Genomic DNA, 15,304 nt, shown 5'->3' with positions numbered 1-15,304 from the left:
TTCTAGGGCTGGTCCGCGGCTGGTCCAGCCAAAGAAAGAAAAGAGAGATAAATAGCTTCTCATTGAGAACCCTACAAATGTATCCTCAAACATTTTTGATTTTTTTAATGGAACGGAAATCCAAATCAACTAACGGTAGGAGGAAAAAGAGGTTTTTTGAAATAATGTTAACTAAGCTAAAGCAGTAGCCTGCAGGTGGAGAGAGGAGGCTTTGAGAAACACAGGTGTATCCAATGCAGAAGTCTTATCAAATGGTGCAATGTATAAATTCCACATCTCCTCATGTGGCACATTTTGGAGCATGGCAGAAGCAGCCCTTCATAAATGTTAGTGGTCCATGGTCGTTCTTGTTGTGATCATGTTTCTTAATGACCTAACAGCTTTTTTTTTTACTACAAAGGAAAAAAAAATAATCCCAGAGGGAGCCTGAGAACATTGTATTTATAAAAATGCTTAGCAGTACATGTACATGCATAGCTGCCTTATGTGTTGTTTTATGGAAATGATTAACACCCTGAATACATTTCTATTATGAGTAGAACTGTCAGAAATCTGATATAGTCTCATGTCTTACAGGGACGGATGAAGGAAGTAACTATGTTTACAGAAAAATGATATGTATGATAATATATATTTGAATGAGAAGCACCAAGCAAAGATCTAAAAATAAACATTGTGAAACATATGATAAATCAAAAATATTTTTCTGGCATCAACGAGACTCTACTCACTATCTTATATCTACAAATGTGATATAAGATAGTGTCAGATGTTCTTCATATACAGAGAGAAAAGCAAGAGCAAGAAAAAGTAAGTGAACCCTTTTGAAATTACCTGTGTTTATGTAATTTGACATGATCAGATCTTCATCTAAGTTACATTTATGAACAAGCACAATCTATTGTAGCTAATAACACCCAAATTATTACATTGTTGTTGTCCATATTGAATACATCATTCAAACATTCATTGTAGGCTGGAAAAAGCATGTGAAGCCCTAGTCTAATGACATCAATGAAAGCTAACTGGAATCAGGTGTTTGCAAACCTTGAGTCCAATCAATGAAACGAGATTGGCCGTTTGGGCTAGAGCTACTTTGACTCATAAAAAAAACACTCAAATATTTTGAGTTATTCACAAAAAACATCTGCTGATGTGAACCAGGCCTTGCAAAAAAGAAATCTCAGAAGACTTACAATCAAGAATTGTTAGTTTGATTTTTTTTGAGTTTAGATATTCATCAGTCCGCAGTTAGACAAATCACCTATAAATGGAGTAAATTTAGTACTTTGGCCACTCTCCCTCCAAGGGCAAAATGCAGAATGAGGTTTGAAAAGAGCCCTGGAGTAACAGCTAAAGGTTTAAAGGAATCATTTGTTCGTGTTTTTTTAAATTCTTTGTGATAATTCTTTGTGATATAGTTCTAGATACAGTTCAAAGTTAGACTAATCTATTTTTTTTCCTATCTCAGAATTAAAAATGTCTGCCAGATGTTTCAAGTCTGCAGTTTAACATAATGTACAAGGACAACATCTATAAAACACTGACATGGAAAATCAAAGGGTTTAAAATCTGCAACATTCATATGTAAAACACCTTGACATGTTACACAATCAGAGTCGGTGTTAAAGATGTTTTCCAAATTTAAATCAAAGAACTCAACCAATCTTGTGTTCACAAGTGTTAACAGACGTGTGTGTGTGTATAAAACACAAAAAGTTTGGATTTCAAGTCAAAGTCTTCATTTATGTGGATCTAAGATGTGTCAACACATGGATTGGGCTTTATCAAAACTTTCCCAGTCCATATGATCTGAGGCAGTTCTACACATCAAGCCAAAGTCAGTCAGTATACAGAAGAACTTATGAGACAATTGAACAAACCATAAATCCACTTAAAAACAAAAATTTTCCTGCCACATTTATGCCCGTTGCTACAATTAACAAAACATCTGCAAAAAAAAAAAAAGGCAGGGCATGGAGAAAATACTTACAAACAATATGGCCTACTAACAAATGAAAAGGGTAATCAATAATCGTGCTCCTGTAAGGGAGCGACATGCTCAACTGGAGCGGAGAGCTGCCCGGCCAGCTTGTCCCTCTGAACACATGAACTCCTCTCCCTCCTCACTGGACGTGATGGAGGCACAGAGGTTTCAACGTTGTCCTGCATGGGCTCGAGGATGTCTCCTGCTGTCAAGCAAATACTATGCGGGCAGGACAGCACAAGTGGTAATGACAGTAGGTGCGAAATTGTGGTTCACCTCCAGGGCCCTGAACAGCAGGGACCGCCAGCAGGTTTTCAACATGCCAAAAGCATGTTCAGTTACTGAGAGGGCCTTGGCATGGCGCTGGTTGAACCTGCTTTGTACCCTCCCTTGCAGTGGCAACAGGATGGCTTATGCAAGTACCCTTGGGGAGGGTACAGAACATCTCTAAAGATCCCACTGCTATCCTGGATATCCCACAGAAGTGTTTAGGAAATTACCCTTCCCATCACACACAGACTGTAGCTGGATAGATGTGAAGAGCTTCCTGCCCACTGGGTCCTGGCAGTGTTTTGATTCTCACGTGGCATCCATCAATGGCACCAACACACATGCCAAACACAGGACTGTTGGCCAGTAGCTGGAGCTGGTGACCAACCTCATTCAGTTCCTGGGTGATGGGAATTTAATTATGTCCTGGCGCAGGGCAGGAATCCTCATCACCCCTCTGTGGACCAGCCTGCATACAGGAGTAGACGATATATCAAATGTTTAAGCGCTCCATATCATACTGTGACAAAATATATTAGCCTATGTTATTCAAAATAATATACCTATAAACAGTGGTCGTGGGCACTTGAAAGATCCGGGATACCACATTGTATGACAACCCGTGTGCCAGCAAACACACAGTTATGAGTGTTGTGATGTGGTGTTCCCAGCCACGTCTACCCTCAGGTGGCAGTAGTCTCATCAGAGCATCGATAGAGGCTCGGGTGAGATCGTAGTCCTGCATGATCTCATTTTCTCCATCAAAGTAAATTTTGAGGACAGGCACCATGATATTTCTTTGCACACACACACAGGCCAAGTGGTGCATGTTTGGCCTACAATCTAGGATTGTAGCCTAGATGTCTGTATTGAGATACAACAGTTAATATGATAACTAGTCTACAGAATGATCAATACATGCAGTTAAGATCACTATCATTTGTGCATGTTGTTTCTGTAGGTATAGGATTATTTATCCAGGTAAATTGTATGTGTGCGCTTCTTGCCTGTGGGCCAGTCAGCCAGTGTTAAAACTGACATTTGTAAAGTGTATTTAATCATTTGCTGGATTTAATACTCCCATGTTTAATGCAGAGTATTGCACATACTATCATGACATCTTTCAAATAGCCTTGTGATTATTACGTGATGCAAGAATAGAATGCTGTGACACAGTCATGCTCTCCTGTGTCTGGACCTCCTGCTGGAGCTCCTGCTAAATCCTGACAGTGCACATAGTTGCAGGATTCCTTTTTTAAATGGATCAAGTCACAGTATTGGTCAAAATAATTGGAATTGAATGGAAAATCAGACTGTGAAGATCTTTCACCTATATAGCCATAAACTGGTCCATAGGCTGGAAGTCTGGTTAATGATCAGCTGCAGCAGGTAATTGATCTACCAGTTGATACCGGGTGATATTGTATGTGAGGCATGATTAACTACCTAATTGACAAAAGCCTGTCCTAAAAATAATTCAATCATTATTTATTCACACAGTATATTCTCACAGCGCTTACTTTCTAAAAATAATAGAAAACAGTTAAATGCCGAGATGCAATATATATGCTGCCATTTTGTGTGTGTGATATATCTTTTTGATTTTTGACTTTTGATTATATAGGATAAATTAATTGCAAAAAAGCAGCTGTTTTTTATTGTTTTAATGGAGTTATTATTATAACAATAATAATAGGATGCTCTGCCCCTTGCTGCAGACTGTGGGCCTGTTGACGGACTGAAGTATAACATGAGATGTTCCAAGTTTAAATATGACATATTTCATGTCATTTCATGAATGTAGTAGCTGTTCAGGAGTAAATATATTCTAAAATGGAGTGGGTCTTCAGTGTTGTTCAGTTATATCACTGGTTATCAACAACATGTGTCAAATAGCAGTCAGACATTTAAGAACTCCATATATTTTAGAAAGCTAAGATAATCTGGTGAATTGAATTGAACATTAATGGATATGAACTGAGAGTAAACTGTTGGGCATAAAAAAAACGGTTTAACGTTACTGTGAGACAAAAAGGCGGATGTGTATGAGTTATTAACAAGCAGCTATTAACAGCAAACTGATAGCTGTTTGCTTAATAAAGCAACAGCAACTGGGATAAGCTAACGCTAAATCATAGCCAGTTAGCTTGAGTGTGTTACAGGTTCAATTGACTGTGCAAACTTAACTTACGCACTTAATTTGAACATCGCGTACGCAATGCAAGTATCTACATGTGTAAGCGGAAAACACACTTTCATTGATGTAGGAATGTTGTCAAAAGTAACCAACTCATAGCTCCAACTCACCAACAGAAAGACAGTGGGATCCTTTAAACATGGCGCGAACCCAAAATTCAACATGGTCTTGACGTCAACTTCACATTCTCTACATTTGACACTGAACATAAAACTTCCATGCAGTGGTCGAAACAAGCAGAGTTACCGAAATATTAATTAGACATTACATTTTACAATTCCAGCTGTACACCTCCGGTCTTTGTGAAAACTGTCTGATCTGACACTTTTGAAGTCTCGTCACAGTGCTGTGGTGTGTGTTGGTTTGATTGCTAATGCCTGAATAGTCAAGACACACCCCCCTCATTATCATATGGGTGAAGAAATACAGCAATAAATAAATACAGAAATAAATAAATAGAGAAATTCATGAAAACAGAAATAAATGTAAAAAGAAATAAATGTAAACATAAAAGAATGAATGAGGAAATAAATAAATACGAAGATAAGTGAATACGGAAAACAAGGAATTTGTCAAATAAATAAATAAATGAATTGTATTTGTTTATTTTAATATTTCTGTGCATATTTATTTATTTTCAAATCAACCTGCATATTTATTTGATAAATGGGCATTTTATTTCTACATTTCTTTCTTTATTATTTCATTTATTTTATTTATTGAGCCATTTATTTATTTATTTTGTCGGTTTCAGGTCTTCACACTCAGGGGTTCGTCTCAGTTCTCACTTGACCTATGACAGGCTTGCATCGCAAAGGCTTACCTCCCGCCCGTGCTCCGCGATCCACGTTCCTCGGCAACGTACCATCCACAACTCGATTCGGCAGTACCAACGAGATACCTCCTCCACCACCACATCCACACGGAACCCTTCTCCCCCAGACGCCACGCTTCTGATCAGCTGGAATCCAAACGCTCCACAGCATCCACGCCATAGCCCACTCGGACTCGGCTCTTTTCCCGCTATTAACATCTTCAACCGGACGTTTGCTCACCTCCAGCGAGCTTTCAGCGAGACAGTCGTCCCACTCCTACGAAAGCTTGATAAACACAAACTTCCCAACTCTATGAAGACTTTACTTTTATCAGTCCTCTGCTGGCAGCTCAAATCCTCCCGCTCTTCCGGGTTCACTGTCCGCCACCGGGCCGACGCACACCGATGATGTCACAACGCCGCCTACTACAGCAGAACCATGGATCATGGATATATAAAGGATGTATAATAAGAGCTGAAGGCCAGGCTGAACTTCTCATGTACTCCCGACTTAACCTTTCATCCCAATTTTTCCTGTTTATTTCTTAGGCATCCCAACAACAGGTGCTTGTTTAATTATTATTGCTCACTTTGACTCCCCTTTCTGTCATTATGTTTTAACGTTAACATTTTTAAGCTTGGAGTTTTCAGGCCCTTTTTTTTTTTTTTTTACGCCTGATGGTTATCCCATGGCTAAATCCTGGTTTAAACATATCTAAGGCAAGTGCTTAAAGGACCACTTTGCCAATTTTCTATCTATCCAAATTAGGATATAGCATAAAACAAGCAAACAGAACAGTTGGGGTTTTTTAAAATTTTGCCTGTGTCACTTCGGCACAGCTTCAAAATCATAATGTCGATATATTAAAAAGCAATAAATAAATTTAAAAAATAAATAAATAATCTTGAGCTTCCCCAGTCACTATGGCAGCCACTGAGGAATTTACTGACTGCGTTTACCACCAATACTGTGTGGAGATCCACTCAAAGTGGCAAATTCCTTTTAAGTGCTTAAGTCGAGTCCATTTTATTAGAGCCAAATCACATCGAAAGTTTATGACTCATGACTCTTTCATATGGAACTTCAGTGGACTACATATGCATTCCACCTGACCCAGATATCAAGCCCTACAACTCGAGGGAATCGCCGACTAGACTGTCATCTGCTTCCAACGTTCCCCCAACGAGGAGGACATCCCCTCCACAGCCTACAAAGCCAGGCTTTTCCAGTTCTGCACAGCCTTCAGTTCCACCACTGCTCCAGCCGACCACTTGCTTGCGGGTTCCCTATCCAGCGCCACCCACACTTAGCACACCAATGATTCCATCCTGCCGCCACTACGGTGCAGCAACAGACTGCTTCAGCCCTAGCTAGGGCCAGGTCGTATTTCCCCAGATGCCTGCTCCCTATGTCTTAATTGTCTTGTGTTTTTGTTTCATCCTTGTGTCTATGAGCCACACATTTCACTACTTCACACACATCCCTCACCCTTGACCCTCATCCCTTCATCCCTCAACCCCCAACCCTCATCCCTTCATCCCTCACCCCTCGACCCTCATCCCTTCATTCCTCACCCCTTGACCCTCATCCCTTCATCCCTCACCCTTGACCCTCATCCCTTCATCCCTCAACCCCCAACCCTCATCCCTTCATCCCTCACCCCTCGATCCTCATCCCTTCATCCCTCACCCTTTAACCCTCATCCCTTCATCCCTCACCCCTTGACCCTCATCCCTTCACCTCTTGACCCTCATCCCTTCATCCGTCACCCTTCGACCCTCATCCCTCGACCTTCATAAATATCAGACCACCTGTTAAAATTAAATAAATAAATAAAATTCTAGAATTCTTCCCAAGCCTCCTTACCTACCTAAGCGACATTCAAAGAGCCTGCTCTCATTTAGTCCAATGAAGTTATCTTTGGGGGATGACGAAGCAGAAAAGCTCATCGAGACATGTCCCCCACCCTGAGTCTCGACCCCTGGGTTCTTAGATGCTCCAGCCTCATTGTGATGCCATTTGGTCCTCAGTCATCCCCATGCCATCAACCCCCTTCATCCCTCTCCTCGACCCCATCATCCCACCGTACACGACCCGGACCAAACTTCAGCTCCCATTCATCCCCCAGCAATCGACCCCTTCGTCCCTCTCCTCGACCCCCATCCAGCCCACCATACACTATCCTCATCCAATCCTGAACCCTCTTGACAACCCAAATAAAATTATTTCTATACCATTCAAATGGCGTGGTCTTTGTTAGTGAATTTCACAATATACACATTCTTAAACAGCTATGTGGTGCATTATTGTGCAAATAAACATAATTCAAGTAAGTGAATAGCCTAAGTAATAATAACAAATAACAATAATCCATAAATAAATCATAAGCAATAATAAGCAATTGACATCACTTAAGACTTATGCTAACCAACCAAGGATATCCCATGTGGCTGTAATGTTTTGCCTTTGTTCCTCCATCGTCCATCCGAGGAGCCTCGTTAGCCAAATGGAAAGCACCTTAGACTGAATGGGATTCGGCCATCATCAATGTTACCAATTGCACCTGTGCTTTTCCTGCTTTGACATGTCAGAAAGTCTGCTGTGAAAAGGCCTATTACTTGATTAAACCTCTCCTCAGGAGTATGTGGCCTTATACAGCCTTGAGATTGATTGATTGACAGCTTCAGTCCTCACTCCCATGATAGTGTTGTTGTACCTTAGGGCTGAACACGTTATATGGGGGTTTGGTGAGTTCATGTACAGTAATAGACCCTTTTCACAGCAGACATTTGTCCAGACCTGTCAGAGCAGGAAAAACAGGCAGAATTAATAACAATGATGACTTGTGACAGTGAGTCAGCATACTGACCCCTGAAACTGAGGCAGCTTTCGAAGAGTTCATCCATCATTAATTTTATTATTCACACCTGTGTTTTTGCTACTGTGACAAGCCAAAATGTCTTCTGTGAAAAAGGCTAATTAATGACTTTAGAAAAGACTGGAATTATCCTTTCCCGGTTATTTTCTACAAAATAACACAAAGAATCACCTATCCCACTTGTAGTTTTCAAATAAGACAAAGATTAATATTTCCCTAGAAACAGGATGTTTCTCTTTGGGCCTTTTTGGTAGCTCTTGTTTTCTCCATTTCAATGTCCCATGAAAACCACAGTGTGGCCATAACAGGCTCAGAATGATGATTCACTTGTCCCAGGCAGCAGTCTCTTCTCAGAAGGACTCTAATTGGCCGGTCATTATCGAAATATGTCTGCAGTCTCTGCAGCCAGCTCAGCCCGACATCTCCACTCTAAACATTATATCTATAACAATGTCCTTTAGGCATACTTGGGCCCATTGCTTCTTTTTCTTGGTTAGATAAATATGAGGCTGGATGTGTCTTTGCATAAACATGGAGAGCTTCAGTGCCCCCACCCCCCTCCACCCACCACCCAACCTCACCCTGGAAATATGCAGCTATGCCCCCAGGAAACTCAAAGTGACATTTCCACTGCCTCTTTCTGACAATCGTCTGTAAGCCTTTGTACTCATTTCAGCTATTATTGGCTTTATCTCCGAAAATAATGATGCAAGATCAAATCTCCCATGGCTATATGTCAAATATAAATCCAGGGTCACTAATAATATGATTACACATGCATGTTGAGTTCTTCTCTTCCCCCCATGCCTCTGCCCTCTTTATCTGGCTTGATTTTTCAATACTGTGGCAGAAGTGATGTCAGTAAACCTCAAGGCGATAGGATGAGATTAAAACTGGAAAGCATTCAAAGAAAACAAAGTATCACTTTAGCATCACTGATTCTATGCTCTAATTTAAGACGGATGATTACTGCAACAGCAGAGCAACATTCAGCTTTCATGTTGCAGTTTGAAGAGATTTTAAGGGGATTTTTTTTTTTAGCAAATCCTTTATGTGTTAATGGAACTGTTTTTTAGAAATGGTTTGATAAGAACCATTTTCTGCCATACCATAAACTATATTCACAGAAGGTAAATTCATGTTCTCTTGTATGCAAATGAAATTAAAATACTGTTTCTTGCCCCCCCCCCCCCCCCCCCTTTTTTTTTTTCTTTTAATCAGCAAGACAAGTTTCAGTGAAATTTGGTAGAAATTTAGGGACGTCTGACAAGGAACACTTAATTTGTTTCTGCTGCAGCCCCAGAACTTTCAATAAAGCTTTTTTATCTTTATCATTGTGAGACTCAATGTCAAATTTAATCACATGAAAAAAATCTGACATATGTAAACAGTGATTGTCTGTGTATTTTGATGCTGGTCCAAATCTAGATCCAGATTATTAAAGGACGGGTTCACAGTTTTTCAAGTCTGTCTTAAAGCAATAGTCAGGTGCTAAAATGAACATTGAAATAGGTTTTTCTTGCTGTAATCATTCCTCCTGTTCATACTGACTGTTAGAAGATCCCTTCATAATGCACTTACAATGTAAGTGATGGGGGCCAAAATCCACAGTTCTCCTGTGCAAAAATGTATTTAAAAGTTTACGGAAGCTAATATGAAGCTTCAGTCCAAATGAGTCAAATCAAGATATCTCTCAATGTTACAGTCTTTTTAGTGCCAAAGTTCCTCTTTTTGTTATTATACTTCCACCACAACTCAACAGGGAAACACTGTCCGAGGAAACACAAAGAGGGAATTTGATGCTCAAAAGACTGTAAATGTGGCAGATATCCACTTGATATGACTAACTCAGACTGCTGAAGCCTCATATAAGCTTCATATCAACTTTTAAATACATTTTTGCACAAATTTACTGTGTGGACACACTGTGGATTTTGGCCTCCAGCACATTTGAAGGGGATCTTTAAATAGCCTGTATGAACAGAAGGAATGATTAGAGTGAGGAAAACCTCTTTCCCTGTTCACATGGGCAACTGACTGTGCACCCGCATTTGACAGAAATTTTCTAAAAATAATCTAATCTGCCTTTTGTTCACCTCTGCATCAAAATACAAAAATAGTAATTTTTTATATAAATAGGATTTTTCCTAATGGGAAAGATATGGGAGAAAATGTGGGAAAAAAATGTGCCTCATTATGTCATTCAAAAACATACAGCCCTGTGTGAGAAAGAGGGCAAAGATTCGGGCATTTTTATGCCTTTACTGGGCAGCTAAGAATAGAGAGATGACAGAAAGTGAAGGAGATGAGTGATACAGTAGGAAATGACATGCAACAAAGGGTCACAGCTGGACACAAACCTTGGATGCTGCAGCTCGTGATTGGCGCCTTAACCCCTCAGTCTCAAGGGCATCCACAAATAGGACAATTAAAACTATTGACCAATCTCACACTGTTAAATCACTTAATACTATAAGCTTTTAACAGTTGGTAACACACTCATTTTTACTAATGAGGACCACAGGGCTATAAGTTCTTGAAGAAGTGTCAGAGGAATGACGGTAAGTCTTTGTATCATTTTGACATGCGTCACTCAGCTCTTCCAGCAGTAATGTCTTCACTGTGAAAGGAAGAAATCTGATGGTTGAGAAAACACACAGGGCTTTGGGACTCATATCCAGAAGCGAACAGGATCGCAGCCCCAGCTTTCATTTTTATTTGTGATTTGACATAATGAATCCCATGTTGCTCATCTTTTGCTGCAACAGCAATGATATGAAGAGTGTTTTTGTATGAGGAAATGTTTACAAGAGTGTAAGAAGCCTGCAAGACCATATTGTGACTGCTTGTCATCTCTCACCTACCCATATTGCCACTGCTTCCCTCTCGCAGCCTTCTGATCACAAAGTATTACAGTGAATTCTGAGGGCAGTGTCTGCAATGTCGGTCCAACTCAACAGTAGAGATACAGGACTCTGTGTGTCAAGTGAAAGTAAAAGGCTCTGCAGCTCTAAGTTATTTTCCTTCTCTGATAAAGCACAGGCCAACAAAGAAAACAATGCAGTGAATTTAACATATTTTATTTCCTGACAATTTTCTCCTAGTTCTTTTTTTTTTTTTCTTGGAACTTAAGCAACGGAGATATTTAAAAGACACACATAGAAGAATCATAACATTCACATATACAGTTATAACAAAGAAAGTAGTGACTAAATGTACCATATCCATTGTCAAGTATAGTTAAGCAACATGACTGTGAGGTGAACATTTGTCTAAAGATTTTGCTCTACTTACTGTTCACCAAAGTTGAACTTTTCTGGAAAGCACTGCATGGATGTACTTTGTCTCTGTAAACAAGTTCATTGATTGAATGAACGGATTTTTGGTTCAATACTTCGCTGGTGTTAATGCTGGTGTGACAGAGCCCACAGTCTCCTTATGTCAGTGTTAGGATTTAACCACAAACTGTAGCTATAGTGCTGGTCTTTTCCTTGATGTGGTAAAGTTTCAAAACGTGGATCTGACAGATTTTCTTCAACTGTATTTTACAAACAGTGATGCCCTGAACATCTTGCAGATGTCATACAGAATGCACAAATAAGCTGAGGGACATACCCAGTTATGGGAAATACATTTAAAACGTTTGTCACCAGCCTGGAAATGTTGCCAGTGCTTCTATAGTGGAACTAGCAGTGACTTCATGCACTGATGCACCGCTTCAGTGAACCGAGTAACAGCATACATGATGGTGAGTGATTGATTACTAGTTTTTAGTTCCAGGCAGTGGAACAACCAGTCTATCGTGCTTTCATTGGCTCTATTACAGTCATTGGGCGTAGGGGAGGTATGACCTGATGAGGCTATGCTATCTGGCTTGCACAAGTGTCAACTACAGCAGTGTTTAGCTACATCTGATTTTAACACCAGCCAAAATAAATACTTATACAGAACGAGCTGACATGTTTTTGTCACACCCGTCTTTTGCCATAGATAACATGTGGTATTATAGCCTGACCTTGCAGCTGCTGAGAATATCCACTTGTGCATTAAATATCTTGGTCAACAAAATACATTTTTATCAGCACTAAGCACAACAGAGAAACATTTCCTTTGAATCATGGTGTTCTTGAGTTACTGGTAGACTCAGGCCATCAGGGTCTGGTGTGTTTCACCTGTCATCCAGGTTATCCTAACAGGTCTCGGTCACTTACAATGACACTGTCAAACAAAAGATTATCCAGTGCTTCAAGTGTTGGTGTACTTTACTCACAGAAACCCATCAGAAAAGCAAAAACCTGCAACACCTGGTTTTATTATTGTAGAGGCACTCTAGCTCCTCTTCGGAGGAAGCAGGGAAATAAGGAGAGTTAAAAACAAACAAGATAAGAGACTTGCTGTATGACATGATTAAAGCATGACATCCAAACAGCCACTGTCCAGTCAGACATGACTGCTGTGCAAGGTGTGTCTGGTTGTTTATGACTATGTGGTTTATCTTTATGTCTGATTAGATGGTCATTTTTCACAGTGAAGGAGACTTTGGCTGCTGTGTGGAGGCAAAGTGAAGGAGAGATTTTGTTGGAACTGTTAGATGAAGACTAACAGACAGCGCACCGCTGAGATTCATGGATCACGCAGTGCAGTCTGGATGCCTGAGGGTCACTGAGAATGAAAAACAAGGCGTTGTCTTTGTTCCTGCTGAGCAACAACATAATTTAAATGAAGGATTACAGAGATGGACAAAACAGTGAGAAGGGTGGATGTAGTCTCAATGAATTGTGCGAAGTTGAAAAAGATGATTACGTAGCTATCTGCAGCTGTCAGGCTTTCACCTATTAGAGAGAAAAGTGGGGAAGGTTGAGCTGCCCAGTTTTCCATTTAACAGTCTTATATGTGAAAAAGTTGATTTAAAAAAACAAACAAAACACCATCAAGTTTGTTGACCAGCTGCAATTCTTCACTGTTTTTATTTCTACAGTAGCAATTCCTGTGAATGGAAGCCATTCATTAGGAGATATTTGACAAAAATAACCTTGTTTTCATCTTATTAAGCGGATATCTCTGTTGAACAAACATGCCTACAAGTAGCAAAATGTCCCACTTTGACCTTTACCCCCTGACAGATAAAGCTGAATAGCTACATCCCTTTGAGATTAACAGCCTCGTCTCCAAATGCAAACTTTGAAGGACATCTTTCTTGAACTGGAAGACTGCATCACAATATCACAACATCCTGGCAGGAAAACCTGCATCTCTGCATTTCCTGAATAGAATACTGAATAACCAGCGCCCTCTAGCAGCAGTAAGTGTAAACTGGTGTAAATTGAGCTGCATGGCTACAGTGGCAAAACAAGAGACTATGAAGATTTTTTATCCCGATATCTTTTCCGTTATGGACATACATACACACATCTTGTAGAACTGTTTCTCCAGCCAAAGGCTTACTAATTTCTGTGCACACAGAACTTGATCTACTGCTGTTGATTCAACAATCTTATAAGAAAAAAAAAGAAAAAAAAAACACCCACCAGTAATGGCTTGTGTTGGTCACAAATAGTTATTTTATTAATTCATTTTTGTACTGACACCCCTTTCTGTGCTCTCTGTTGTAAAATTTACCATCTTCTGGATTGTTCTTTAATCATTAGCTGCAGCAGTGGTTTTGTTTGTTGACAGTAATTATGCAGACTTCTCACAGTTAATGTGGCAATGATTTATTGATGTTAAAATGCTACATATAGCACCTTTTACATGTCAGGGGTCCACAGTAAGGAGTCACTGACAAAGGTTGGAAACCCCTGCTGTTTACTGTCCAAGTGATTACAAAACTGGAGGGCTCAGAGAGGGAAACGTATGACTAATCAGAGTTATATGCTTACAAGATGTTTGTGTTTTTCACTGTGGTTGCAGAAATCCTTTATTTCAAAGGAAGAAAAGAATACATTTGAAACAAGCAGTCAAAGGACATGGGTCAAATCTGCAACATCTACACCTTATCCTGTTAGCATGTTAAAGTTACTGTGGATAAGCAAAAGACAAAATTAAACTCTCCAACATTATAGCCTATTTAACAAGTCTCGGTAGTATGGCACCATTTTCAGGCTGTCATAGGGTCCAGTGTTTTTTGTGATGACAGTACTATTTACAATTTTTAAAAAAGAACAAAAAAAAAAAGTAATGTGATGAAAATAGTGCTTGAAACTAGTGACTTGACGTAAAACTATGTACATACCTGTATTTGTCAAAGCTTGTTTGCCTTTTATATACAGTACACATCTGTTTTTCACATTGTTAATAAGTCACATCAATCATATTAAATAAAGCAAACATTTCTGCTGTAGAAAAAAGAAAGGGAACGAAACAAGTCAATTCGAATGACATGTAACCACGTGTGTCTCACATTTCAACATAAAACATATAACAATAATATTAATACCAATAGTAATGACATTATTTTAACAATTAAATGGAAATCTCTTTTCAGCATCTCTCCTTGATGAAATAAGTCTACTCTGTATCATTTTTCCAGTAATTTTACTATGTACAAGAAACATTCAGAACTGTATCCTTCCAGTAGAGATCTCTTTTTAATACTCACATTTGGTTTTTCAGTGATTGCCATTCTGTAACTGCTCCAAGATCTTGTGTAGACCTGAAATTAATGACCTGATATCACCCTGTTTCCTACCACTGGGTCAAAGTAGTATTTTAAAGGAAAGGTGTGACATTTTGGCAAAATGAGTTTATTATTTTTTATTACTGAGATGACAAGTCAGTTGAGAAGATTGATATAGTTTTTTTTATTTCTATGCATCCAGTATCTGTTTCAATCTTCACTTCTCCCGCTTCTGGGCAAGAGAGAAACAAGAGGATTTCCCAAAATGTCAGACTTTTCCTTTTCTTCAGGTTTGATTGTACTGTAATGGGTCTGGATTACAACCACTGCTTAGCAAAGGATGACAAAGCATTGCATTTTCTTTTTTTTTTTTGTATGAGAGAACGTCTCACACACCAACTTCAAAACAATCAAGAATGCTTACTTGATGTAGGACATGAATAAATACAGGAAATTAAGTGACTTCTTCTAATCAAGTCAGTTAAACGTTTAACACTGCCCCCCCACCCTGACCCCATCCCACCCCCACCCCCCCAAAAAA

General features: G+C 39.5%; 1 long non-coding RNA gene across 1 annotated transcript; it reads right to left on the bottom strand.

Annotated features, from left to right (window-relative positions):
- Nucleotides 1-229: 229 nt before the first annotated feature.
- Nucleotides 230-4,889, bottom strand: LOC122992254. The gene is made up of 2 exons (XR_006406003.1): nt 2,821-4,889; nt 230-2,726 (listed from the first exon to the last, which is right to left on the bottom strand). It is a non-coding gene; the product is annotated as an uncharacterized LOC122992254 (long non-coding RNA).
- Between the last annotated feature and the right edge of the window lie 10,415 nt (nt 4,890-15,304).

This window comes from Thunnus albacares, chromosome 11, assembly GCF_914725855.1.
Source record: "Thunnus albacares chromosome 11, fThuAlb1.1, whole genome shotgun sequence".
Classification (NCBI taxonomy): domain Eukaryota; kingdom Metazoa; phylum Chordata; class Actinopteri; order Scombriformes; family Scombridae; genus Thunnus; species Thunnus albacares.
This window is presented reverse-complemented; position numbering and strand designations above follow the sequence as displayed.